Source organism: Cervus canadensis, chromosome 12 (assembly GCF_019320065.1).
Source record: "Cervus canadensis isolate Bull #8, Minnesota chromosome 12, ASM1932006v1, whole genome shotgun sequence".
Taxonomy (NCBI): domain Eukaryota; kingdom Metazoa; phylum Chordata; class Mammalia; order Artiodactyla; family Cervidae; genus Cervus; species Cervus canadensis.
Window position 1 is genome coordinate 42,127,530 of NC_057397.1, and position 27,823 is coordinate 42,155,352.

At 40.7% G+C, this 27,823-nt stretch overlaps 1 protein-coding gene across 3 annotated transcripts in view; it reads right to left on the reverse strand.

Annotated features, from left to right (window-relative positions):
- PAG1 (phosphoprotein membrane anchor with glycosphingolipid microdomains 1) overlaps window positions 1-27,823 on the reverse strand; it is a 162,052-nt gene that overhangs the window by 42,312 nt on the left and 91,917 nt on the right. Inside the window, exon 1 of one of the 3 annotated variants that reach the window (XM_043483091.1) lies at window positions 24,917-25,036. The exons of the other annotated variants lie outside the window; for them this stretch is intronic. The gene's annotated coding sequence lies outside the window, so the exon portion shown is untranslated. Of the gene's footprint in view, window positions 1-24,916; window positions 25,037-27,823 lie in introns of those variants that run through there. 3 annotated transcript variants of the gene reach the window in all.

Genomic DNA, 27,823 nt, shown 5'->3' on the forward strand with positions numbered 1-27,823 from the left:
ACATGACTGAGCAACTAACACTCCCATTTTTCTTAATACAGAGATATATTTTGATCAAAGATGAAAAGCAATTTACCATTGAATTCCAAGCATGGGAAGTTAGGAAAAAACAAGAGCCAGAAGTCCTTTCACTTCCACCATGTTGCATGAGAAGCCACATCTAGTTGCAATAATTGTAGCGTGATTCTGTTCGACTTGACAGCTGAGGCGCCATGGAATCGACACAGCTGAAATGCCCTTGGACTGATGTTGTTTCAAGCTGAGAACTGCCCTCATTGTGTCTGGAGGATTCCAAGGACAGCCTTTGCATGTTCACAGGGTGGACAGGACCACCTCTGGGCGCCCACGCATGCACTCATCACAGTCAGGGTCAGCCAGCCACTGAGGATGGGTCAGATTCAAGGACCCAGGAGGGCACCTGTAAAGAGTACCCCCCATTCTGCCGACCCCCCACCCGGAATGCAAGAAAACTGCTTTCATTTTACAGTTAAAGCAAAGCTTTAAAAAAAAAAAAGGGATGTTCAGGAAAGAAGTGGCGCATGCATTTAAAATCCCATTAAGGCATAAGTGATGGAACAGAGCAAGTCACCTGGGGAGGAAAAAGGACGAAGGAAGAAGGTGAGAGGGCTGCGGGCAGATTGCAGACACACCGTGTGTGGAGCGAGGCCAGGGGAATGGACTCAGGACTTTTCTGGGAATTTTTTTCTGGTTTACCACTTTGTCCACAGCTGGCCTCACTCCACGGGGTACTTTGGGAATTTAAGAATGACATGTGTATGTACATGTCTACATACTTTAGTATATCTATTTTCTTCTTCTCCTTAGACCAATTTAGGGAAGATAACACTCGGTGGATGCAGGTCGGGGAGGTGAGTGTAAGAGAACAGAAACCCCTGTGGAGATTCTGTTCTTACAAAGTGACTAAACATGGAAACTGTCACCTTCTTTGGATGAGGTCCCTGTTCTTTAAAAAGGCCATTAATATCATGACAGCCAAACACATTTCAAACCAGATACAAAAGGCAATATGGAGTATTTGAGAAGATGTGGCAAGATTTAAGATGTCACACACAACACACACACCCACACACAATGGAATATTACTCAGCCACAAACAAGAATGAAATAATGCCATTTGCAGCTACATGGATGGACCTAGATAGTATCAGGCTAAGTAACTCAGAGAAAGACAAATACATGCGATCGCTTACATGTGGAATCTAAAAAATAACACAAATGAACCTATATACAGAATAGAGTCAGGCTCACAGACAGACAACAAACTTACAATTACCAAAATGGAAAGCAGGGGTTGAGGGGGAATAAATTAGGAGTTTGGGATTAACAAAGACATACTGCTAAGTGTAAAATAGATTAGCAACAAAGATTTACTGCATAGCACAGAGAAGCAGGAAATAATCTGGAAAAAAATCCCATATATAACGGAATCACTTTGCTGTACCCCTGAAACTAACATAATATTGTATATTGACTATAATTCAATTGAAAAATGCTGTTTCAAAATAAAAGGCAATATGGGGGAAACTGTAGGGTCCTGAGTAGACATGACAAGTAGAACAGTATCTCACTCGTGAGCACGAGAATATTTTCTCAACTTTGATGGCTGAGCGTTCTGACTAGGGCCCTAATGAACAACTAGCCTTGCTGGTATCAGCGGGCGTGGCCTCCAGGCCCCCTCCATCCATCAGCCCATTGGTTTCACGGGGCCTGAGAAGAAGCCAGGCCTCCTCAGGCCCCGTGAGAGCATCAACCATTGTACAGATTCCCCTCAGAACTCCTCAATCCCGCTCACAACCCCTGGGACAAGTGTTACACTACTGACGCCCAGGTCTGACCCTCAGATATTTTGACAGATACTTGAAGACCAAGAATCTGTGTTTTTAACGTGTGTCCTAAAGTGATCCTGAAGTAAGCAGTCTACTGAAATCCCTGGGCTCAAAATTTGTTACAAGCCCTAAGGGAATCCCAGTGAGGTGGAGTTACTCTTCAAGTCTTTAGACACTTAGAATTACTGAAAACTGACATAGCATTTGGCCAGGGGAATCATCGTAGACGGAATTAGGAAAGAGTGAGAGGAACATCTATATGAATACAGTGTCTACAAGCTGTATCATTTTCATTGGTTCATCCTAGAAAAGGTAAAATCTATTCCCGTGCTGGAGTCCCAGCAGGCAGGGGTAGTGGAATTCTGAAATCCACTGGGAGACCTCTGCAGGGCATTTTCTTCCTTACAATGCCACGTAGCTAATGTGATTATAAGACCTAATGAACTGAGACTAATGCAATTTTGAAAATCTTCATAGCTAATGAAAATCACATCTTCTCCCTTAAGATTCGCCCCCCCACCCCCATTTTTTTTCCTGTTTGTAAATCATGAATGAAATGAAGTAATGGGTTAAGGCTGTGTTTAGGAAAAGTCTTTTATAATTTGTAGACTTTGACATTTTACATGTCATAGTGGTCTCCAAGTGGAAGGGTCACATTTGGAATTTACATTAGATGCCAATAAAATGTAAACTTTTCAGAGAGACCTAGAATATGGATTTATAACACTGATATTTAAAAGAGAGTTGTTTCTCCTGCTAGTTCAAAGAATTTTGTAGGTCACGGTGTCAATGTCGTCACTCTGCCCCAATTTTCATTTTTTTCCCCTTGAAGTTAGAGAGCAATAAAATGAGGGCTAATATCAGGGTATGGCTAATATCAGCTAATATCAGGGTATGGCTAATATCAGCTAATATCAGGGTATGGCTTTGACCTCACCCAACCCCCTACTCCACACTGCTCTGTCCTATGTTTTTACCCTTTCTGGGGAAGGAACATTTCAAAGGCATGAAATTGAGAAGCAGAGGAGTGGGCTATGGTGAAACGGTAGGTTGGGAGAGGTACACCTTTGAGACATATTGTGGTAAATTCAAGAAAAGGTGCCAGCCACCTCTACCCAACTGCCAAGTTACTCAATTTTAACTTTTATTTGTTAATAAAAGAAACACAGATATTTATGGAGTATGCGTGCATGATTAGTGGCTTCAGTTGTGTCTAACTCTTTGCGACCCTATGGACTATAGTCTACCAGGCTCCTCTGTCCACAGGGATTCTCCAGGTAATACTGGAATGGGCTGCCATGCCCTCCTGTAGGGCATCTTCCCGACCCAGGAATCAAACCCATGTCTCTTATGGCTTCTGCATTAGCAGACAGGTTCTTTACCCCTAGTGCCACCTGGGAAGCCCAGATAAAACTATTCAGAGCCTAAAAAATGGAATATGGGAACTCTAAGAAATGTTGCACCTGGAGTCAAAAATTTGCATTCACTCTTCTCCACCACGGAGACTGTGAGTAGCTCTGATTGTGCTAACAGCGCAGACCTTAGCATGTGAGTGGTGTCTCCCTAGAGGTGTGGGGTGTGCATTGCGTAGGCATAATAGCAGCTCTGTAGATGCGGATTGTGGAAATAGAACAGTGGACTTTGATCCTGAGAAGGTCACTGTTTATTTCTCATGCTTCTACTACAGGAAAACTTCAAGAAAAATATACTTAGAAAATCAAACAATAAGGTGTGTTTTCTGGACAAAAGGAAAACTCGCTTAGAAAAATCAAAGTAGTCACACCTATTTATTGCTATTGGGAAAATAAGTTAGCAGTTATCATTTTAGTTCATTAGATTAAAAAAATTTAAGCCAAGTGGCTTCATTCCAGTTCTTTTGGTAAACAATTATTTCTAATGGTTATGTGATTTCTCAATACTAATTATAAAACAGTACATTATTATACTTTAAATTTAAGAGAGTCTTTTTTACATTATTTTTCTTAAGCCTTTCTCCAAACTCTCTGAAATCCTAACTCATCCAGTTTTTTTAATACATTGTCATAGTTTTTTTAATACATTGTCATATTATTATATTAAGAACAAGCAAATTTTAGTGACAACTGGTCCACTGGCAGCCACTGACACACTGTGCTTCATCTTACTGAGAATATGACTGAGAATAATCATATGTATGATATATATGATAATCATATATAGAATACATTAATATTTATTAATGTATACATATATATGTGTGTTTAATTATGGTCTTTATTTGCATTTCTTTCATGATTAATGATGTCAAGCACTCTTTCATATACCTGTGGTCATCTGTATGTCTTTGTTGGAGAAATTTCTGTTCAGGTTTTTCGTCCATTTTTTAATTGAGTTCTTTTACTATTGAGTTATAGGAGTTCCTGTATATTCTGTTTATTCTGGAATCCCTGTATATTGTGGAATATAATATAATTCCTGTATATTCTGCAATATAATATATTCTGTATATTCTGGAATATAATATAGTGTAATATGGAATAATATAATATAATATGGAATATAATGTATTCTGGAGCTCCTTTCCAGATATAAAGTTGGTAATATTTCCTCCCTTTCCACAGGTTGCCTTTGACTCTGTGGCTTGTTTTCTTTGTTATGCAGAAGATTTTTTTGAGCTTGATGTAATTTCACTTGTCTCTTTTTACTTTTGTGGCTGTGCTTTTGGTGTCATATTCAAGAAATCATTTCCTAGACCAAGGACATGATTTCTTCGATTTCTTCTGATAGATTTACAGTGTCAGGTCTTACATAATAAAGATTTCAATCCATTTTGACTGGATGTGTGGGTATGGTGTAAGATAAGGGTGGAATTTTATTTTTTCGCATGTGGATATCCATTTTTCCCCAGCACTATTTGTTGAAGAGACTATCCTCTTCCTACTGTAGTATTGGCAGATTTGTTGAAAATCAATTAGCCATATATGTGCAGGTTAATTTGGGGGATTTTTACTGTGTTTCACTGGTATATATGCCTGTTTTATGCCAGTGCCGCACAGTTTTAATTATGTTTGCTTTGTAATGTATTTTGAAATAGGAACCTGAAGTTCATCACAGGATGAATTCATAAAGAAAATCTGGTATATGTATGTGGTGGAATATTATTCAGCCTTAAAAACAGAAGGAAGTAATCAAAGCAGAAAGAAACCAGATTCTTTACCCATATAGATTATTACAAAATAGTAAGAATCTGGAAAAGAATGAATGTTTGTGTTTGTATAACTGAATCATTCTGCTATACACCTGAAACTGACACAACATTGTTTATCAACTATACTCCAATTAAAAAAAAAAACAGAAAAAAAAGAACAACTTTAGACATTCTGTGACACTCACTACCACACGTCTTTGACTCTGTAGCCAGGATCCAAGATGCCAAGGTGTACGATTCCAGCACAGTCCCCAGCTAGTCTCCCAGATTGTGTCATAGTAGCTACCACTGTAAGATTAGGCAGGGTAGAGATAGGCTGAAAAATCAAATTCCAATCTTTCACATTATTAACCAAGTTGTAATCAGATGCCTTTTCCCCTAATTTATCACCAGGTATGGCTTTTAGATGAACTGAAGGCTACCTTCTTGCCAATGCAAACTGGAAGACAAATATCCTCTATCTTGTGGCTGACATTGTCCACTGTCACGAGCTAGTGGGTAGATTGGAAAGCAGCTGAACCCATTGACTAATTAATGTCATAAAAGGTGGCTATTATCAAATATTAACAGAGGGAACTGCCATGATTTATCTGTATTTTTTCTGTAAAACTATGAATTATATTGTTCTATTGTGTAGTGTATAAAGCTTTGTGTGATAAACTCAGAGATTTCAGTGCTTAGAAGGTGTTCTTTTTTTTTTAACCCTGGTAAGTTTTTCTTTTTCTTATAAAAACTAATATACATATAAAAATCATATTTCCTTTTCTCTGGCTGGAAGCTAAATGCTGTAATTATCCTTCAATTATAGCAATTACCTTAGTCTAGCTCTTTCTTTCCTCTATCACCAACCCCAATTATAAGTTTTTGATTTCACACATTTTGCAGTCTTATAGAAGTGTTTTTATTATAATAACCTCAATATTTCTTAGAAGCAGATCTTAAATTTCTAAATATTGTATATATGAAGCTTTAAATTTAATTGCCATGTACTATTCCTTTATAGATTTAAAAAACTTTCAATGTCCAGATGCATTTTTAAAAAGCAAAGGATGAAAGAAGGAAGGAAGGAAAGAAAGAAGATCTCACTAAATTAATCTTTGGGATCATAAGTTCTGATCTCTACTCAGAGAATAATGAAAGGAGTATTCAGATGATATATGAGATGCAGACTAAGATGATTAAAATCAAACTACCTTTATCCTAAAGGCTACAGAGAATTATTAAATTCTTATAAATTAGACTAGAATATTCAACCCTGGCTATACATTAGAATCACTTGGGAAAACTTTTACAACATCCTAATGCCCAGGTCTAAGCCTAGAAATTGACTTAATTAAGTAGAGATTTGGTCTGGATATTTATAGTTGTAAATGTGTCCCCAGAACATCTGAATATAATTTTGGCTGAGAATCACTCACCTAGACTATTCATTCATACTTGTAAGCTCTTAACTGACAAATGCTACTTCATCTAATTTCCTGCATTATTGGAACATAGCATAGTCAGGATATGACAATATAAAACAGATATAGTTCATCTTTCCTCTTCCCATACAAGTCCACACTGGGAACCATGCAAAGCAAGTTTTTTGCAGCACTTGTATAACCTCAATACCCAGACCCAAACATAGCATGTGTAGTCTATTCCAGAAGGTAGAATCTGACCTTGCAACATAAAGACACAGACTCAGAAGTGCGTTGAGCTATGTTGATTGTCTGCTAGATTATGCCTACATGTTTATCTGTGCATCTCTCAAATATGGATCTAAAAGTTGTAAGACTGAACATAATTCATTGGCTAAATTAAAATAGCATTATTTCAAAGTATTTTCAAATGTAAAGATTTCAACAAGAAATTCTGGTCTGTTACTGGTTCTCACATGCTGTTTGTAGGTTGCATGCCAAAGTTGATCTGAACACTCATTAAAATTATCTGTCCATTTACACAATGATCCATAATTCTCAGAGGTAAAGAATGTACTAGAAACCAGTAGATTATTATGACAATACCTTTCTTTATGTTTTCAGCTACTTGAATTTTTCTCTTGATCTTCATTACTTAAACAGACACAACACACTGTTCAGGTCATTTTAACAAGCAACTTACTGAAAGATGACCATGCGTCAGGCAGGCCCAAGCCCTCCCAGCTTCAGCTGGTTCCTTAGTCTCCTAGGCCATGACGTTTCAAACCTCTGGGCTATTTCTTTCTAGCTCTTGGACATATTGAGTAAAGTGAAAGTTGCTCAGTTGTGGCTGACTCTCGGTTGATTCTATGGACTGTAGCCTGCCAGGCTCTTCTGTCCATGGAATTCTCCAGTCCAGAATACTGGAGTGGATAGCCATTCCCTTCTTCAGGGAATCTTCCCAACCCAGGGATCAAACCCAGGTCTCCCGCATTGCAGGCGGATTCTTTACTGTCTGAGCCACCGGGGAAGCCCCATCCTTTTATACTAGCTGTTTATCTACTGGAACAATCATATTTTGGGCCATCATACTACTGATTTCGCCTTCCTTTTCTTCATCCTGTTCAAGTATCATGTTCTCAGAGAAGTCTTCTCTGACCAACCATCCCACAGCCCTCTTGTGCATCCCCAGCTCAGCCTTATCCCATCACCCCCTCTTCCTTTCCTGACGTGTGTGTGTGCTGAGTCACTTCAGTCATGTCCAACTCTTTGCGACCCTATGGATTATAGCCTGCCAAGCTCCTCTGTCCATGGGATTCTCCAGGCAAGAATACTAGAGTGGGCTGTGATGCGCTCCTCCAGGGGGATATTCCCGACCCAGGGATAGTGCCCATGTCTCTTACGTTTCCTGCACTGGCACACAGGTTCTTGACCACTAGTGCCACCTGGGAAGCCTTTCTTGATACTTCATCTGAAAGCATCTCATGTACTGGTCTTAGCGTCCATGGTTGGAGGACGCACTCTAGAACACATAGCCTCCCTGAGCATAGGATCTGTGTCTTGACAGCAGTGACTGCAGCACCGACCACAGTCACACGCACTCAGTAAGTACCAATGGCGTGAACGAATGCATGCCTTTGCAGTCTCACCAAGAACAGTTCCCTGAAACAGTCCTGTACTTTTTAAGACTGAAACTACTGAACAGATAATACATGAGTGGGTACAGCTGCCAGTTAACCTATAGCTCCCCTCACAATATGCACGTGTTAGGATTTTAATTGGACCCACAGTGGCAGCCACGTCTGCACAGAAGGCGATTTGTACCCTGTGGCTTTGTTGGCTCTCAGTTTCTGCCAGAGAGAGCTTCTCTTTTTGCAATCTTGGCTGTTCCTTTCACTTCCCAGCAGAAAGCGGCTAGACGTTAATGCCTGAAACTGCACTTCCAATGGTCTGTAGAGGTTTCCTTAGACCACTTTACTGGGGGTAACTGTGTTTACTTAGCGTAGGGTCCTCAGTCTACCATGCAAAGGTTTTGGGGTTTCTTGCTATTGTTCATCCCCACACATGTCTGGCTTGGGATGGATGTTACATTGCAAACAGCATCCACTTAATGTTGGTGGGTGTGTTACAGCCTGGGATCTTTTGTCAGTAATCTTATCCTTCCATTACAACCACGTGATACGAACAGCACTGGCCAGGAAGTCAGCTGTCATGTCTCCAGGACAAATTCTCTTGACATATGGAATCGACAGTTGGAAACTGCCTCTATTTCGAGGCGCTTCTGTTTGGTCTGGGTTAGCACTTTAAGCCATATTGATACCACACTCTGCCAGCCTTCCAAACAGGCACCTAGGTTTGCATGTCAGTTCCATTCAGCATCTTCAGCATTTCCGTTTTACATTCAGTGTAGAAAATTCTATTTGCTGTCACTAACAAAGTCAGTTACATTTGTATCTTGTGAAACATGCATAGTTTGGTGCCCTTGCTCAGAAAAGGCACCGGATAAATAAATATTCGTTCCTTCTGTTGCTTTCCTGGCTATTTTAACAACTTATTTTATTCAAAGATATACTTAAAGAAGAATCTGCGTCTGTTAAAAACTCAATGTACCTAAAGTATTCAAATGTACACCCAGCGTCTGGTTATTTTTCTTTGTCAGCTAACTAGAGTTATGTTAAAGTCAAACTATAAATTGTAATCATTGTAAGTATCAGAAAAAGCTGCTTCAATGCAAGACGTCCAATGACAGCATAAAGTTCTAAGAGATCTTGCTTTAACCAAATCCAATGTATTTGTATTCAAATTTGTATTCATAAGAGTGGTATTATGAAATAATATGAATATTTTTCACAGATACTATTTTAAATGATGATTGATTCAAATTTCTTTAAGATATAACGTGATTTCAAATAGCCTTTCATAGAAACATACAGGAACCTATGTAATGCCATAGAGGACAAAATGCCATGAACAGACAAAAAAACCAACCCAGAAACTAATGATTGCTTCTCAGCAGTGATACAAGGCTGTTCAAACTACAGGGCTGGGGCTGATGGGAAACTGTAGTGAGGGAGTCGGGATGACCACACCTGAACCCCCGATGAATCTTTAAGCCATGCAAAGAGGCACAGCCGGATACAGGGTTGTGTGATGTAAGAGGAGGTGGGAACTATGAAGCCATCCTGCCAAAAATGTGGACCTGAACTGATTAAGCCTCCTGACTTGCCACCAGGCTTCTACTTATTTTTATTTTCACTTATTTATGTTTTTTAAAAAATTATTTGTCTGTGCTGGGTCTTAGTTGTGGCACACAGGATCATTAGTGGCAGCATATGGGATCTAGTTCCCTGACCAGGTTTTGAACCCTGGCCCCTTGCATTGGGAGCTTGGAGTCTTAACCACTGGACCAACAGGGAAGTCCCTATTTATTTTTTAATTCTATCACTTAAATGTGCTCAGTCATTCAGTCATGTCTGACTCTTTGTGACCCTATAAACTGTAGCCAGCCAGGCTCCTCTGTCCATGGGATTTTCCAGGCAAGAATACTGGAGTGGGTTGCCATTTGCTTCTCTATTATCCTTTAAGAAACCAAAGAATAATCAAGGGTTGTGTCTGCTCCTGTCCTTTAACTCACATTCATAGGATTGTGAGGTTTGTGCGTAAGCTTCTATACATGACTATATTTATTTAAAAAAATCAACAAATTCTATACGTGCAACTTGAGTAACCACCCATAATTACTGTCCTCAATGTGTCCATAAGAATGCCATCATATTGAATGGAAGGAAATGAGAATGACAGTTTGGTGGTAACTACACACTGGAGATGGAGAAGGCAATGGCACCCACTCCAGTACTCCTGCCTGGAAAATCCCATGGACAGAGGAGCCTGGTAGGCTGCAGTCCGTGGGGTCGCTAAGAGTTGGACATGACTGAGCGACTTCACTTTCACTTTTCACTTTCACGCATTGGAAAAGGAAATGGCAACCCACTCCAGTGTTCTTGCCTGGAGAATCCCAGGGACGGGGGTGCCTGGTGGGCTGCAGTCTATGGGGTCGCACAGAGTCGGACACGACTGAAGTGACTTAGCAGCTTAGCACACATTTGAGAAGATACTCCCAGAGCCTCCCTCCTCTCCCTGGCTGTGAAACACAGTAAGTCTCCTACACACTAATGAGTTCCCTTTCAGGAATGAGTTCATAAGTTCAATTTGTTCGTAAGTTCAACAAAGCCTAGGTACCCAACTAACACAATTGGCTATATAGTATTAGACTTAGTAGGTTTACAAAACTTTTCACACAAATAATACATTAAAAAAAACACAAAAAAATTAAGCAAACAGTTTAAGTCTTACAGTACAATACCTTGAAAATTACAGTAATACAGTACTGCAGCTGGCACATAGGGGCTGGCATCGAGTGAACAGGCAAGAAGAGTTACTGACTGGAGGAGGGAGTGGAGGTGGAAGATGGTAGAGCTGAAGGATTGTCAACAATAGGTGATGCAGGGCAGGCTGCAATGTCAGTCACACCTGACTTGACGGAACACACATCCGCATCTTCGAAAGATGCAACTTAAAGATTTGTATGTAGGAGACGTACTGTACTGTGATCTTTGTTCTTTGGAGTTCAGTCTTAGGCTTTATTCCTTATTTTGCCTCATATTTTCTTCTTGATATTTTAGCCATACCCATAAGTTCAATTCCCTTTGTGTTTCCTTGATTCCCTATTTGTTGTTCTGTTGTTTAGTTGCTAAGTCATGTCTGACTCTTTTGTACCTCCAGCTGAAACCTCTGTGCTGAGCTCTGGAGTCCAGACCCAGCTGCCATGGGCCCACCCCACCAGCATGTTTTCAGGTCCCCGGCTTCTGCACATGTGCCTGCCTGACCCCCCCTTTCCACTCCCATCCCTCTGTGAATGGTGCTACCTTCAGCTCACTGTGCAAGCTCGCCTTCCAGGGTCCTCCCTTTTACCGCCCTCTCAGTTCTCTGCCATGTCCAATCCAACACAGCAAGCCCTCTTGGTTTCATCTCCAAGATGCCTTTCAAATCCCTCTCTTTAACTGGTCCTTGTCTCTGCACCCCAGGGTCAGCCCCTTCCTCAAGCTACAGAATCTCTTGTCTTGGCTACTGGATTCATCCTGCTGCCTTCCTGTTCCTTCTTCAAACTCCAGCCAGGAGGATCTTTCCAAAAAGAAAATCTGATCACACCAAGTCCTCTGCTTAAAACCCTTTAATAGTTTTCCACTGATCAAAGCATACAGGAAAAGAATTCACATCAAGTAGCTGCCACTTTCTGCAAGTTCTGGATGTGGCCTCCCTCCTTCTTCTCAGTCTACTGTCTAACTGTCTCCATCTCACTCACTTAGTCCTTATCCAGAACCTCTTCAACCCCACCCGAGCCCTTCTCCTAGTTAAGTTCCACCCCCCATCAGACGCCAGGAAGGCCCTCCCATGCAAAAGGCCACTGCTCATTGCTATGTGCATTTCTCTTTCGCAATGCCTCTTTATCCTATGCCCACGTATTCGTGCCACAGGTTTGACTAATACTTGCCATACCTTCCAGATCGTATGGGAACCCTATTATGAAATTGCACCTGAAGTACTAGTCAGTAGATACTGTACTTTGTCATCGAGGAGTACTTGGCAATCTCTCCTCCAGTCATGCTTGGGTAATCTTGCTGAATCCAGAGATGCTAGTCTGTATTGGTTTTTGTTTCCATAGTTAGTTGTGATGTACGAGGTCAGATTTAAAAGAGGCCCCACGTGCACAGGGCCTGGCAGGTAATGTAAACACTGAGGCAGGCCAGGTTAACCATGTGGAAATATTTTTCTCCTTCTCAAGGAAGCATGGGGTTTCTCATTTTTCTTTAAAGATGTGATCTGCTCATTCTAACTTTCATTTCTTCTTTACTTTAAGAAAACCACAGGACAAAACTAATGGGAAATGGTGATCACTACTCAATTTGATGGTTGGGGAATAACAAAGTGGGGTGGGGCTGGGGCATATTATTATTCTACACCCTCCAAGTTGGGTGTGGGCTGCCATTCTTTCAAGAGACAAAAGGAACAAAGTTCTCTAGTTTTAAAATATAGAATGTATATACGTGTGCCTGCGTACTAAATCACTTCAGTCTTGTCCAACTCTTTGTAACCCCATGGACTGTAGCCCGATAGGCTCCCATGTCCCTGTGTCCATGGGATTCTCCAAGCAAAGATACTGGAGTGGGTTGCCACTTCCTCCTCCAGGGGATCTTCCCGACCCAGGGCTCGAACCTGTGTCTCGTGTCTCCTGCTTTGGCAGGCAGGTTCTTTACCACCTGGGAAGCCTATATGTGAAACAGAACTAGTATTCAAGTTTTATTAATCACCTTCTAAAATCTGAAGGATTAAATAGATTGTTTACTAAATTTGTGGATGGCTTTCAATTAAATAGGGGTTCCAACAACTCTTAAGGCATATACTTAATATAAAATGTTTAACATATCATAAATCCTTTACCGTAGTAACATTAAAAACCTGAGACTGTCCACAGATCTTTTGAGATTGAGTCCAACATATCTGCATTACATTTTAATTTGTAAAAAATAAAGTTGCAGGAATTTAAGATACTTGTAGGGTTTGCAAGGGTAAATTTTTCTTATCCTTTTTTTTCTTAACCTTTCTACAACTTCTAGTTTTTCAAACAAATGTCAAAAATAGGGAATTCCCCTTAAAGATATTATATATAAATAAAGTTATCAAATTTAGAATAGCAAGCCCCAGATGGTCTACCAGCAGCAACGAAACCACTTTCCTTGCCAACATGAATTTCAGAAAGCAGAAATCATTCTCAGGCATACAGAGACAGACATCAAGTCCACAAATACTGGAGGCCATATGCTCAGTTCCAGGTTAGGTACTTTATTACACAGCCCATAAAACATTACTTTAAAAACAAACACTGAGTGTTCAGAATGAACACTGTTTAGCTGTTATGGAATGAGAGACCCATGCTCTTGTGTTTTAGAGGGAGAGATGGTGGTGAGTACACACATGATGGGTAGAATTTGAAAGCACAGCAAGGCTATCAGCAAACCTGTCTGGATTGTGTAGCTTTGGACTTTTTACCTTCTATTGCCTTTTTCTTTCTGATAATCTGTTTAACCTACAGACTTCCTTGGTAGCTCAGGTGGGAAAGAATCTACCTGCAATGCAGGAGACGTGGGTTCGATCTCTAGGTTGGAAAGATCCCCTGGAGAAGGGAATGGCAACCCACTCTAGTATTCTTGTCTGGAGAATTCCATGGACAGAGGAGCCTGGCAGACTACAGTCCATGGGGTCACAAAGAATTGGACACGACTGAGTGACTAGTACTTTCACTTCACTTTCCTTTAACTTGCATTTCTGGGATTCAATATTTGGTACTACGAATGTGACAGAACCACCATGGAAATATAAGTGTCTTCATAGGATCATGGTTGATAGAGTAGGAACTGAGCCATATTGAGTTCCCCATCATCCCTATCCCCACCCTTGACTTCCCATCACTCAGAGAGAAAGTGAGAGAGATGAGGATGAGAGACATGGGTCTCGATCACTCCACCATCAGGACTTTCTAAAATCATAAAAGGAACTGCAATAGAGTGGAGACTCAGGGCTTGAAAGCTAAGTGTAAGCAGATAGACAGCTTTTTGAAGGTCTTGGTGCTCCTGGAGAGTGGGGGGCTGGGTGATGCAAGCTGGGCTCAGGCTGCAGGGCCCAGTGATCACGTAACATATGTTTTTTGTTGCTGTTGTTGTTGTTGAGTTGCTAAGTTGTGTCTGACTCTTTTGCTACCCAATGGACTATAACCTTCCAGGCTCCTCTGTCCATGGGATTCTCCAGGCAAGAATATGGAAGTAGGCTGCCATTTTCTTCTCCAGGGGATCTTCCCGACCCAGGGATCAAACCTGCGTCTCCTGCATTAGCAGGCAATTCTTTACCTTAAAGAGCTTCAAGTTCCACAGTTATAAAAAGCAGACACCATCCTCAATGAACATTTGCCCTATTTCTATACTGTACATTCCTGAATAACCTTTGACGCTCTATATATTTCAAAGGAGATAGTTTTGTTGTTTTTTTTTTTTTTTTGACCCAGTTCATAACACTGATTATGGATATTCTAGCTACCAGATAAATAAATCTCCATTGAGTCCAGTTTGTGGGATCCAAGAGCAATTTGTGGGTCAATCTGGAATGATATGGGGCTTGGCTGGTTTTGTGAAAATAGTTATAACACAACAGTGAAGAAATCAATAAAGAATTATTAAGGTTTTGCTTTCTTTGCATAGGTTTAAAAATGAGTTCTGACCAATTAAAAAGGCCTTTAATATTTTTGGAGTTGAAATATCACACTTTACTGTCTGTGATTCTCTTCCTGAGGTGACCCTTCACATCGTATGTCTTTCTTCTCAACAGCTGTGACTTTGTCTGGCTTCGGCTGCCAGGCTTTGTTTGGTTCTTCAGGTGATGACACCTGAATTCTGGGCCAAGGTATACATGCTCTCATAGACAATGTGCTTTCCCCTACTTATATTATCTTTCTGCAACAGAGAAAAAAATATATAACATTTAAGCTTTTTGAATACCATTTGGAGGCTCATCTGATACTCTTTACAAGTAGGCAATTAAAGAACTTGCCTGAAAAATCTGATTTTTAATATATGTAAGGAAAAATTAACAGCTTCTACTTATTCAACATCCACTGCTTGCCAGATTCTTTTTAATTTGGAGCCTCACCTAGATAGCTGAAGAATTGATGCTTTCAAATGGTGGTGCTGAGAAGACTCTTTGAGAGTCCCTTGGACTACAAGGAGATCAAACCAGTCAATCCCAAAGGAAATTCAATCCTGAATATCCACTGGAAGGACTGATGCTGAAGCTGAATCTCCAAAACTTTGGCCACCTGATGGGAAGAGCTGACCCACTGGAAAAGACCCCGATGCTGGGAAAGATTGAGGGCAGGAGGAGAAGGGGGCAGCAGAGGATGAAACAGCATCACTGACTCAGTGGACATGAATCTGGGTAAACTCTGGGAGTTAGGGAAGGACAGGGGAGCCTGGAGTGCTACAGTTCATGGGTTCACAAGAGCTGGACAACAATTATTTACCTAGAAAGATTCTTACATTTCACTTATTCTTCATAGGATTGTTGTGAGCTACAGGTTGGTGTAGGAGATTGTATCAGTGGCCACAAATCTATCCCTCCCAGTATCCTTACTCTTTGCACTGTGACTTTTGTAGCTCCTTCCAGAGATGAAAAATGTGTATTTCTAAACCCTTAGCCTTTGGGTTAGGTTTGGGCTGGCCTTTGTCTCATGGAATGCAGTGCAAGCAACTGAGTATCAGTTCTGAATCAAGACTACAGCTTTGTATGTTCCCGGCTCTCACACTTGGAGCTTTGCTGATCCTCCCTGTGAATAAGTCCAGACCAGGCTGTTGAAGAAGAGACACGAGGCCCAGGTGTCCTCACTGTCCCCCAGTGGTCAGTCAACTGCCAGGAGCTAAGACTGGGAGTTGACTATAGACAAATACATGAACCCAACTGAAACCAAAAGAACTGAGTCAGCCCAAACATAAACCCAGAGAGTTCAGGAGCTAAGTAAATGGTGGTTGTTTCAAGTTGCTAAACGGGGGGTGCTTTGTTATGCAGCAAAGCTAACCGATACAAAAGGCATTATTCTCATCATTGTACTAAAGAGAGGCAGAGAAAGGTTAGTAACTTGTGCAAGGTCAGTTAACCAGTAAAGTGGTAAAGCTATCAAGTATTACATCTGTCTCATGGTTCCACTGTTCTGACTCTTTGATGCAAATGAAAAAGTCTATGTTAAGTGCCTCCTACATGCTCTGTGTTGGGCTAGGTATATTTCCTACATTTAGGAAATTTACAATCTCCATTTTGTTTTTCACTAAGGAAACTGCAATGTGATAGTTTTGTCCATTCTAGTGCTTTCATCTAAAATATACTTTAAATTTATTTTTCACCTTTTAAACCAGAGCAAATGTAACCACCTCTCAGAAACCTTCCTTGTGTCCCAAGACAGAATTAGAGTTTCCCACCTGTGGTTTATTGCAAAAATAACCACAATTACTCACTCCTTCCTTTATCCTCACACTTTGTAATATGACTTTTCAGTACTATCTATTAGGAGATAAAATCTACTTCCCTACCCCTTGAATCTAGATTGGACTTGTGACTAACTTTGGGCAAGAAATGCGGCAGCCGTGATAGGGTGCCAGTTCTGAGATGAAGCCTTAGAGGCCTTGCTTACTTGCATTCATTTTATAGGTGACCCTAACTGCATCATGTGAACAAGACTAGGCTAGCCCTGCTGAAGGGTGAGAAACCATACTGACCAGCACTCCATCAGCTAGGTTGTCCCACTGAGGCCCCTAGACATATGAGGACCCAGCAAAGGTCAGCAAAGCCAAACCACAGTGAACACTGCTGTATGTGGTGGCTAGCTGAGACCAGAGGAACTGCTCAGCTGAATCCAGCCTAAATTGCTGCAGAATCAAAAACTAAATAAATCAGGTCATATTAAGCCACTAAATTTGTTATGAAGAAAAAAGACGATAGATACAGATCCCTTTGTACTTTTCTAGCATTTTAACCTTATTTTTAGAATAGCACAGGTATTTGATGAGTTCAATCAATTAATGAATAAATGATTAAATATTCAATTACACTGAGATAAGATTTTTCTAACAAAATAGCAGTCTATGTTTAACTCCTATCTCCCCTGGTTGTGAGACAGAGCCATATTTACAGGGCTTGATACTTACCAGGGGTGCTCAATAAATGTTAGCTCTCATTGATCCTGATGTGAACTGAAATGCCAAACAAAACAGAAGGCAAAGCAAACACTGTACACTGAGGCACGCAGGAGATTTTTTTCCTGAAACCTTTCAAAATCAGGACAAACTCTCCTGGTGTTTGTGAGGTGGAGATCTAGGGCAAGGGACATTCTTTTTTCCCCCTGAACATTGGCAAGCTTCTTTCTCTTTGAAAGTAGACACTTTAAAAATGATCAGAGCTACTCAAGTCACCCAGTTTCAAAGAGTGGGAGAATTATGTGCTAGAAAGACCATCACAAGAGGCACTCCCCACTCCCTTAAGGCTAATGGTTCTTCTTTGGTTGCACAGTGGAAACACCTGGGAAATTTTTAAAAATGCCTCTAGACAATAGGTTTAATTAGTTTGGGGGTACATTCTGCACACAGGGACTTTTAAAAGTCCTGGATTGACTTTATTGAATTAGTCAAAGTTGAGAACCACTATTCAATCCCTCCCCAGGGTGCTTCTACTGGCCCAGTGGTAATTGGATTAAAAAAATAATAATTTATTTATTTTAATTGGAGGATAATTACAACATTTTGATGGTTTTTGCCATACATCAACATGAATCGGCCACAGGTATACATGCACCCCCCCATCTGAATTTTTATTTCTTTATTTATGGCTGCACTGGGTCTTTGTTGATGCACACAGGCTTGTTCTAGTTACAGTCTGAGTGGAGGCTACTCTTCAGTTGCAGAGCTTCTCACTGCAGTGGCTTCTCCTGTTGTGTAGCATGGTCTCCAGAGCACAAGGGCTCAGTGGTTGTGGCGCATGGGTTCAGCTGCCCCGTGGCATGTGGAATCTTTCTGGAGCAGGAATTGAACCAGTGTCCCCTGCATTGGCAGGCAGCTTCTTAACCACAGGACCACTAGGGAAGCCTCTGGATTTAACTTTCAAGGAAGACCTAAGTAAACTTTCTTTTCTATATGCCTCTAATCAAAACACAGCACTGAGACCCATAGCTAGAAAATAATAATTTCTTATAATGGACAATGACTGACTCAAAAGGAATTAAGGAATAATTATTGGATGAGTAACTTCCTGATGATGAACTCAACAAGCATAATATGAACACTTGGCATGGTCTTAAACGTCTCTAAGGCCTTAAGTATAATTGGGTATTCAAAATTTTATTGCCCTAAATTAAAGCACCGCATAACACTATAAATTATATTAAATAAAAAATTCAAACTAAATTACATTGAAGCATGCATGCATGCTCAGTAGCTCAGTCATGTCTGACTCTTTTCAATACCAGGGACTGCAGCCTGCCAGCATCCTCTGTCCATGGGATTCTCCAGGCAAGAATACTGGAGTGGGTTGCCATCTCCTCCTCCAGGAGATCTTCCTGACCCAAGGGATCAAACCTGAATCTCCTGTCTCCTGCATTGGCAGGCAGATTCTTTACCACTAGCGCCATCTGGGAAGCAAGCATATTAACCTAAAATCTTTGTTTGAAAATGTACCTTATATGAATAACAATTTATCACAAATTAAGGTACAATTTAATGTTTAATATGATTTTGAGTTCAGATTCAATGTGGTATTTCAAAAAACTGTGGTCTTATCTTCTTAATGTGTAAGTGGCTCTGACATGACAACAGCATTATTTTTAAGGACTTTTTTGAGGGTGGGGTGCAGGGCACAAAAGTGCTAGAAAATGAGAAATAATAACTTATGCTATAAACTATACAATATGTGCAAACTGCTTCAGCACCAAAATTTTATCCTCAATAAATTCCATAGTTGTAATTACAAATAAACCTCTAGCACATATTCAGAGAGTCAGAATTTTTCTAAGCCATGGTTTTCAGGACAGAAAAATCCGGCTTGACTCTCTGATTTCCCAGAAACGGAAAATGAGGTCCAGAGAGGTTAACAAGTCAAGCAAAGTCCCCAGTACCCAATGGCTGGAACTCGAGCCCAGAAAGTCTGAGCTACCAACCTCTCACGTTGCCGGAGACAGGCACAGTGAAGATAACAGCCCCATGGTCACTGAGGCTGGGATTGGCCTCTGGTAACAGGTGGCTGTGTCGCTAGAGGACCTTGGCAACAGGAGAATTAGTTATCACTTTCTATCCCATTTCCTCTTATACAAAAAGGCTGGGGTCAGCTCTAGCCATTTACTACATTAGGTATAAATATAGTTACTATACTTTTTCTATTCTATTATTAAATTCTTATGTTACCATGGTATATGTGTTATAATTAATAAACAAATGTTGGTACACTATTATAAACTAAAGTCCATATTTAATTCTCAGAAAGATCCCCTGGAGAAGGAAATGGCAACCCACTCCAGTATTCTTGCCTGAGAAATCCCATGGGCAGAGGAGTCTGGCAGGCTACAGTCCATGGGATCACAAAAGAGTCAGACATGACTTAGCTAAACAACAACAATACTTAGTTCAGATTTCCTTAGTTTTTTACCTAATGTCCCTTTTTTGGGTTTGTTTCAGGATCCAATGGATTATTGAAAAAGCAAGACAGTTCCAGAAAAACATTTATTTCTGCTTTATTGACTATGCCAAAACTTTTGACTGTGTGGATCACCACAAACTCTTGAAAATTCTTGAAAAAAAAAAAAACTTTTGAAAATTCTTCAAGAGATGGGAATACCAGACCACCTAACCTGCCTCTTGAGAAATCTGTATGCAGGTCAGGAAGCAACAGTTAGAACTGGACCTGGAACAACAGACTGGTTCCAAATAGGGAAAGGAGTATGTCAAGGCTGTATATTGTCACCCTGCTTATTTAACTTATATGCAGAGTACATCATGAGAAATGCTGGGCTGGATGAAACACAAGCTGGAATCAAGATTGCCAGGAGAAATATCAATAACCTCAGATATGCAGATGACACCACCCTTATGGCAGAAAGCAAAGAAGAACTAAAGAGTTTCTTGATTAAAGTGAAAGAGGAGAGTGAAAAGTTGACTTAAAGTTCAACATTGAGAAAACTAAGATCATGGTATTGGTCCCATCACTTCATGGCAAATAGATGGGGAAACAGTGAAAACAGTGACAGACTATTTTTTGGGCTCCAAAATCACTGCAGATGGTGATTGCAGCCATGATATTAAAAGATGCTTACTCCTTGGAAGGAAAGTTATGACCAACCTAGACAGCATATTAAAAAACAGAGACATTACTTTGTCAAAAAAGGTCTGTCTAGTCAAGGCTATGGTTTTTCTAGTTGGACTATAAATAAAGCTGAGTGCTGAAGAATTGATGCTTTTGAACTGTGGTGTTTGGGAAGACTCTTGAGAGTCCCTTGGACTGCAAGGAGATCAAACCAGTCCATCCTAAAGGAAATCAGTCCAGAATATTCATTGGAAGGACTGATGCTGAAGCTGAAACTGCAATACGTTGGCCACCTGATGCGCAGAACTGACTCATTTGAAAAGACCCTTATGCTGGGGAAGATTGAAGGCAGGAGGAGAAGGGGACGACAGAGGATGAGATGGTTGGATGGCATCACGGACTCAATGGACATGAGTTTGAGTTAACTCCGGGAGTTGGTGAGGGACAGGGAGGCCTGGCGTGCTGCAGTCCATGGGGTCACAAAGAGCTGGACACAACTGAGTGACTGAACTGAACTGAACAGCATCCGATCCAGGATCCCACATTACATTTAGTTTTCTATTTTTCATTAGTTCAACTGTGTGTTGGGATATGTGTGTGTGGAATAGAATATCTCTCCTATTTAGCCAATTAAGGGCAAAATCCTACAAATTACTGTTCACAAATGCCTTAATCTAAAAGAAAAGGGCATATGTTAATGAAGTAATCTGGAGTTTTAACTATGAGAAAAATACTGCCGTTAAGAGGAAGTTTAGGTTAAACATTTTTGACACTTGGAGGGACCTAGAAACATGATCTCTGACTTCAACATGGATTAACAGAGTCTAAAACATAAGGAATAGGACAGGGGAGTGTGAGTTCAGAGTAATAAAAGACAGTTCATATAGAATTATACTAATGCAGAAGAAAGGAATATTGTGAAATATACTATCCTTTACTTTAGGGAAGTCTGCATTTGTAAAATCCATAGAAGCGCAGTCACAATCTTCTTGCCAATATTTGTATAAAACGTTTTCCAAACAAGAATGATTCATCTTACTCTGAAATGAATTGTTAGATCACAACAGAGCATGTTAAAGAGTTTGCATCCCTTATAGAAATGCCAAACATTCACTCTGCCTGACGCTGTACTATAAATAGGGAAATCCAAATGCTAAAAATGTTCTTCCAGTTGCCAAACATAGATCTTTAGCATCGACTTCCTACTACAAATGACTCATCCTTCCAAAGTTTGAAAATGAAAGCTAGTTACAATTCACAGAGTAACGGTGTAGCATATGCTAATAAAAAGACAAAGATACTTCATTTATGTGTATTTCTTTTTCCTTAGATCATATCTATTGAAATCTTTCTTCAGAATTTTAAGAGGTTTTATTAAAGTGTAGTTACTCCCATGAGAACCGGATTTTTAAATTAGCAATTAGAGTAGCCAAGTAACATGAATATTATTAGAAAATAATAATGCTGACTTAAATAATTTTGAAATGTGTTAGCTTCATTTGGATATAGTAGATGTAAAATGTATTAACTGTAATAAAATAGGTTAATAATGAAGTCATAACATGAAAACTAATAAATTCACCAAACAAGATGGTACAAATGAAGCCCTGATGTCCAAGAATACAAGGAAATTAAACTCTAAGAAATTTTACTTGATTAAGAAAAGTAGGACTCTTGGGAAAAAAAGTCCTTTGTTGTAAAGAAAATAATAAATCAGGAAGGTCCCACTGATTTATGATGGGTATTTCAAGACAGTGTATGTCTCTATATATATCTTACAATAAGCAAAGAGAACATAAATAGTATAGGGATTTGTGTAGCACACTTGAGGTTAGGTTGAAGAGGTAACTGCTGATTTTTACTGAGAGCTGGAACAAAAAACTATAGGAGATGCTCATTTGATGTGGGTGGAGTAAGGCAGGCCAAGAGTGGATTCACACTTTCTTCTAATCAACTGACTGTACCACTGGACTTTAATCTTCCTTCTGCATCTCACTAGACCTCATATTATCCAATTACCAGTCATTTACTGGAGGATGGCTAGATTCCCTTTAAACTGAATACAAATAATTATTGCAACCTCTTTTCCTGGGTTTATTAAAGGCTTTTTCACCTGTTTTGACTTGTCTAGTGATACTTTAGCAAAGTTCTCTGGGAGATATCTTAATTAAACATTTTATGGTACACAAGAAAGAAGTGACTTACACAAAATTACTCAATTTTAGGTTAAGTTATTATTCAAGACTATATGTCATATTCATTTAAATACAAACTTTAAAAATCCTATTTTGACTTTTCCTATTTAATAAGTGATGTTCTATTTAACTAACTTCACATTCAGTATCTAATAAAATACATGACTTGAAGACAAATATTTGAAAAAGCATACTGGTGTATAACTGATTTGGAACCAAATATATGAGTTTAAAACTATAATATATTCTTATATCAAACTAGAAAATAATTGTTTTCATTAACATATATCTGGGTATCTTACATTTTGAACAAAAACAATCAAAATATGATAATTTTCGTGTTTACTTATAAAACAATGAGATAAGACAAAATGTCTTAGGTGGCAGTTTGTAAGCATTTCTCTGCAATCAATACATATTTTACCTTGTCTGTGTCACCAGTTTATCTGAAGGAGTGTGAGGATATATAAAAGGATATAAATAATGTTTGTTTCTAATAAATAAAAAGCCAAATTGTATGCGATTGTCACTACTTTTTCTTTTTTTTAACACTGAACTTTATATCAGACAGATATCCTAATAGACTAACATAAAACTTACCAAATACATTAAGATATTTAAGATTTACAATAAGTGTAATTCAACAGACAGGCTTCCCAGGTGGCTCAGTGGGTAAAGAATCCACCTGCAATGCAGGAGACTGCCTGCAATGCAAGAGATGCAGGTTTGATCTCCAGGTTGGGAAGATCCCCTGGAGAATGAAACGGCAACCCACTCCAGTATTCTTGCCTGGGAAACCCCATGGACAGAGAAGCCTGGTGGGCTACAGTCCCTGGGGTCACAAAAGAGTCAGACACGACTTAGCGACTAAACCACCACCACCACCAGAATTCAACAGACACCCAGGTAACCATTACCCAGTTGAAAACAAAATGTGGCCAACACTGCAAGAAGCATATAAGAATTTTGACCAGATGACTACGGCTTATAACATCACATCAACGCCCCTTATGCTTCTTATCTCACTAATCAGCCACCCGGGAGATGTATAAGAGCCACCATCGGTCAAGGTGCAGGATCCACCCAGTGAAGAAATGCAGAGGAAGAAGGACAGCAGCCATGTGCAGGACAGCTCATCCGACAGCCTGGGGACGTGGGGCCTGGAAGCCTGGGTTTACTGTGCGGCATTAATCATACCTGCTTTGAATTCTGCAAGGACAGACCTTACAAATTCTTCTTCCCCCGACATAAACACCAAGAGCCAAAGGGTGGACAGTTCCCAAACCAGCAACGTCACACGCACCGCGCGTAGTTCTGCTGGCTGGCCTGTGTGTTCAGAGACCCCAAAGGGACGTGACAGTCCCTGACGGTCCTGGCCTGTGTGTTCAGAGACCCCAAAGGGACGTGACAGTCCCTGACGGTCCTGGCCACAGCAAGCTCTGCTGGGACACAGAAGCCGCCTGGGGCGGCGCGCAGAGCCCTAAGGCCTAGCCTCCTGCAGGTGGCCCTCCCACCAGTGCTGCCGGCCCTCACTGCCTGTGGGACCTTGCAGCTACTCACCCTCTCTGAGCCTCAGTTTCCTCTTCAGTAACATGGGAATCATCCTAATAGTAGTAGAGGAGTCGGGCAGATCAAATGATTTAATATTTGCAAAGAGCTATAAGACCAGCACCTGCCTCACTGTACATACAATACAGTGCTTGTTAAATAGAATCATTAAGTGCTTACTTCACTTCCTTCTATTGGTATAGTTCTCCTTTCGTAACAGACAAAGATGACACATAACGTTGGTGAGAACAAGATTCCCGTGTGCCTCGCTGTGAGACGCCAGGCCTGACTCCCTACAAGGATACAGACGAGGCCAGGCCGGGCTGTGCTCTTTGGAGGTGCGGACACCGACTTCTGGGTGGCTGGGGTCACCTGTGATGGAAGCCTGGCTGTCACTCACGCACGCTTATGATCAGGCCTCGTGTACCGTTACCAGGGATTCCAGCAGGAAAGGAACAAGGAGGCAGAACGAGAGGCAGGGCTGCCAGAATCACAGGTGAGCCAGCAACTGCCCTACAAACTGCATCTTTGGCATCTTTCAGGGCTTGCCCAGGCCTCCCAGCTAGCAGCGCCTTCCAGGAGCCCCTGGAAGCGGGAGCAGTAAGAAATAGTCCTGTCTCTGCCTTACTTCCCTTCAGAGTCCTGAACTCAGCTGGAAAAACAATAAAACAGGACTTCCCTGGGGGTCCACCGGATAGGAATCCACCTGCCAATGCAGGACACACGGGTTTGATCCCTGGTCTGGGAAGATCCCACATGACCTGGACAGCCGAGCCCATGCTCACAACTACTGACCTGTGCTCTACAATCCGAGAAGTCACCTCAATGAGAAGCCTGCACACCACAACGAAGAGTAGTCCCCACTCGCCGCCACTAGAGAAAGCCTGAGAGCAGCCATGAAGACCAGGGCAACCGAAAAATAAACAAACAGATAATAATAAAATAGAAACTACTTTAAAAACAGACAAAATAAAAGTACCCTTGACACAATGGAGGGAAATAGTTTAGTAACACCTTGATTAATTTTCCTTGATGTCTCTGGTATTTCCTTGAAAACAGCATCATACAAATATATTTTACATATTTTTAAACGGTTAATGAATTCATCTTTATAAAGATTGTCAAATACGTTTTAAGGGAATGTATATTTCTTTAGAAAAAAACCAAAGCAGATAATGTACATGAATGATGTCCTAAGTGGTAGAGTAAAAGAGCTCCATGAGGTGTGTAAGACTAACCTCATATAAGTAGCATAAAATGCCGAGATGGGTATGTCATTTAATAGTCATTAGATGACAGTCATCTAATAGCTGATTGTATACTGATGTCATCATAACCATAATTTTAGAAATGGTATAGTTTATATCATGAAGGAAATGGCAACCCATTCCGGTATTTCTTGCCTGGAAAATCCCATGGACAGAGGAGCCTGGTGGGCTACAGTCCATGGGGTCTCAAAGAGTCAGACACGACTGAGCATGCACACTCACACACACAGTTTTTATCTAAAAAGATACAGGGAGTTCTTCTTATAGATACCAGCCGAGACTGGAGAATATGACAAATCTCTCTCTGAGCATAGGAACATGGGGCCATGAACATGGCTGGGGTGGCCACGCACACCTGCTCTCAGCGCTGCCCTGGACCAGCTCGCGTGCTGTGTGTGTGAACACATAGCCTGCATCCTGGCAACACCACTCTCTGTTCTGGTAAGAAACACACACGCACATACATACACACCCTGAGTCCCCACACACCTGGGGCTGTGCTCAGGAGGCGGGGGAGCGGGGCGAATGCAGAGCCTGTAAGAGGCACAAACCCCAAGCCTCGGTCTGGGTTTACATTTCCGCCAGCTCCGTCTCCAGTGCAGCGTTTGCACACTGCTTTGAACCTTGGCTTTTACAGTTGTTGCCTTTAAAGTTCTGGAGCATTCTGAGCATGGCGTCTTCTCACACTATCTCTGGCAGGGCACATCTTACCTCAAGGCACATCTTTGAATTTGTCTTTTTTTCTCTTATCTGAGGTAGCCCCCACTTGTTTCTGTGAGTCATCCCATGACACACACGGGTTATTTTCCATTGATTCCGACATCTGAATGCTAATATGCAGGGAGCAATCTCAAAGCAGGTCTAGTGTGTTTAGAAGGTAATTCTCACCTTTCATGATTTTAATTTCTGTTACTACAGTATCTAGAAAGGCAGGCTGCTATCTTAATGACTTCTTCCAAGTGAGACATGCGAAATGTAATGTGAAGAAAGCAGTCACTTCAAGGAAAACTATCTCCCCACGTTATGACTTGCATCTACAGTCATGGAGGCTATTAGAATTTATATATATATATTTTAAAAAGCTCTAAGCTGATATACTGCTCAGGATTTTGAGATTTCCCACTGCTCTGTGCTGTTCCATTCTGTATGCACAGCACAGATTCCTGGCAACCCTATTACAGTGAATAAACAATGTCTTCTCTGTCAGATCAGAGAATGAATAGTATCACACAATTCTCCTCTAATGTACAGCCTCCACTTCCTCGATCCAGCCCCTTCAGAAGAGAACAGGCAGAATAAGGACTGGGGAGGAAGGCATTCTTCTCACCCTGTCAATCTGGAACGGCATTCTAGCTGGCTCGAGACGAAGTAATGTCAACTCTCTATCAACTGCTAAACAGAGAAGGTTGACAAGTTTATTTTTTTTTAAATTGGATCGTAGATTTTTGCATTTCTGTGTGTGCATGCCCATGAACATCTTTCTCGAAGGAAGGAGGCAGTTCATCAGCTATAATCTCAGGGCTTGGCCAAAAACAGCTTTTAGCTACAGACTCAGCAACAACACGGGAACTTCAGAGAAATGACACAGCAATTTGTGTTAAAATATTGGCAGCTAATTCATAAATGCTGAAGCTAACTAGGAAATTTAGCTACCTCTGTGAAGATCTTTATTCCCACTAAGCTCATGATTCACAAAGAAAATGCCTAGAGTTACTTCCTAAAATGTACTGTATGATGCTGACAGATTTCTCTTCAGTGTGTCTTTCATATTCACTCTCTCTATTTCTCTCTCTCTCTCTCTCTCACACACACACACAAACACTGCTTCCCCTCCCCAAAAGAGGCATTAAGAATATAATCTTCCCAACAAGAGCATTCATTCATGAGGCATTTACCAGCAGCCAACAATTTACTTAGTAGGTATTTTCATAAAAGAAGAACATGGATTTCTTTAAAATCTTCCATATTTATAAGTCTTAGCTAGTTAAAAATACCATGATTCAGGTTTTCCCCTGCCTCGTGATGTGAAACAGCGTAAGTCTTATTTTAACCCCTAAAAGGAATTACCCAACTCTTCCCTCTTAAAAGAAGAAATGCTATTTTTACAATCAGACCACATTTTCTTCTGCTCTCATGAATATCTGAGAGACACTGAAAAGAAGAAAAAAAAATACAGCTTCCCCTTTCTCCCCTTTCTCCCACACATTCTGAGTCCAGCTCAATGGGCTCCCAGACTCTGCTGGCGTTCTCCTGGTAACACATTCAGAAGAGACTGCAGGAGATCCCAACAGCACGACTTTCTTTCCTCTGGCCCCCTCTCCTTCTCTCTCTCCTATCACTCTAGGTTTGTACTAGACTAAACAATTAAGCCTTTGTGCACTCCCACTGCAATCTGCAAATTCTAATGATGTGCCCCCATTGCTGGTACAATGGT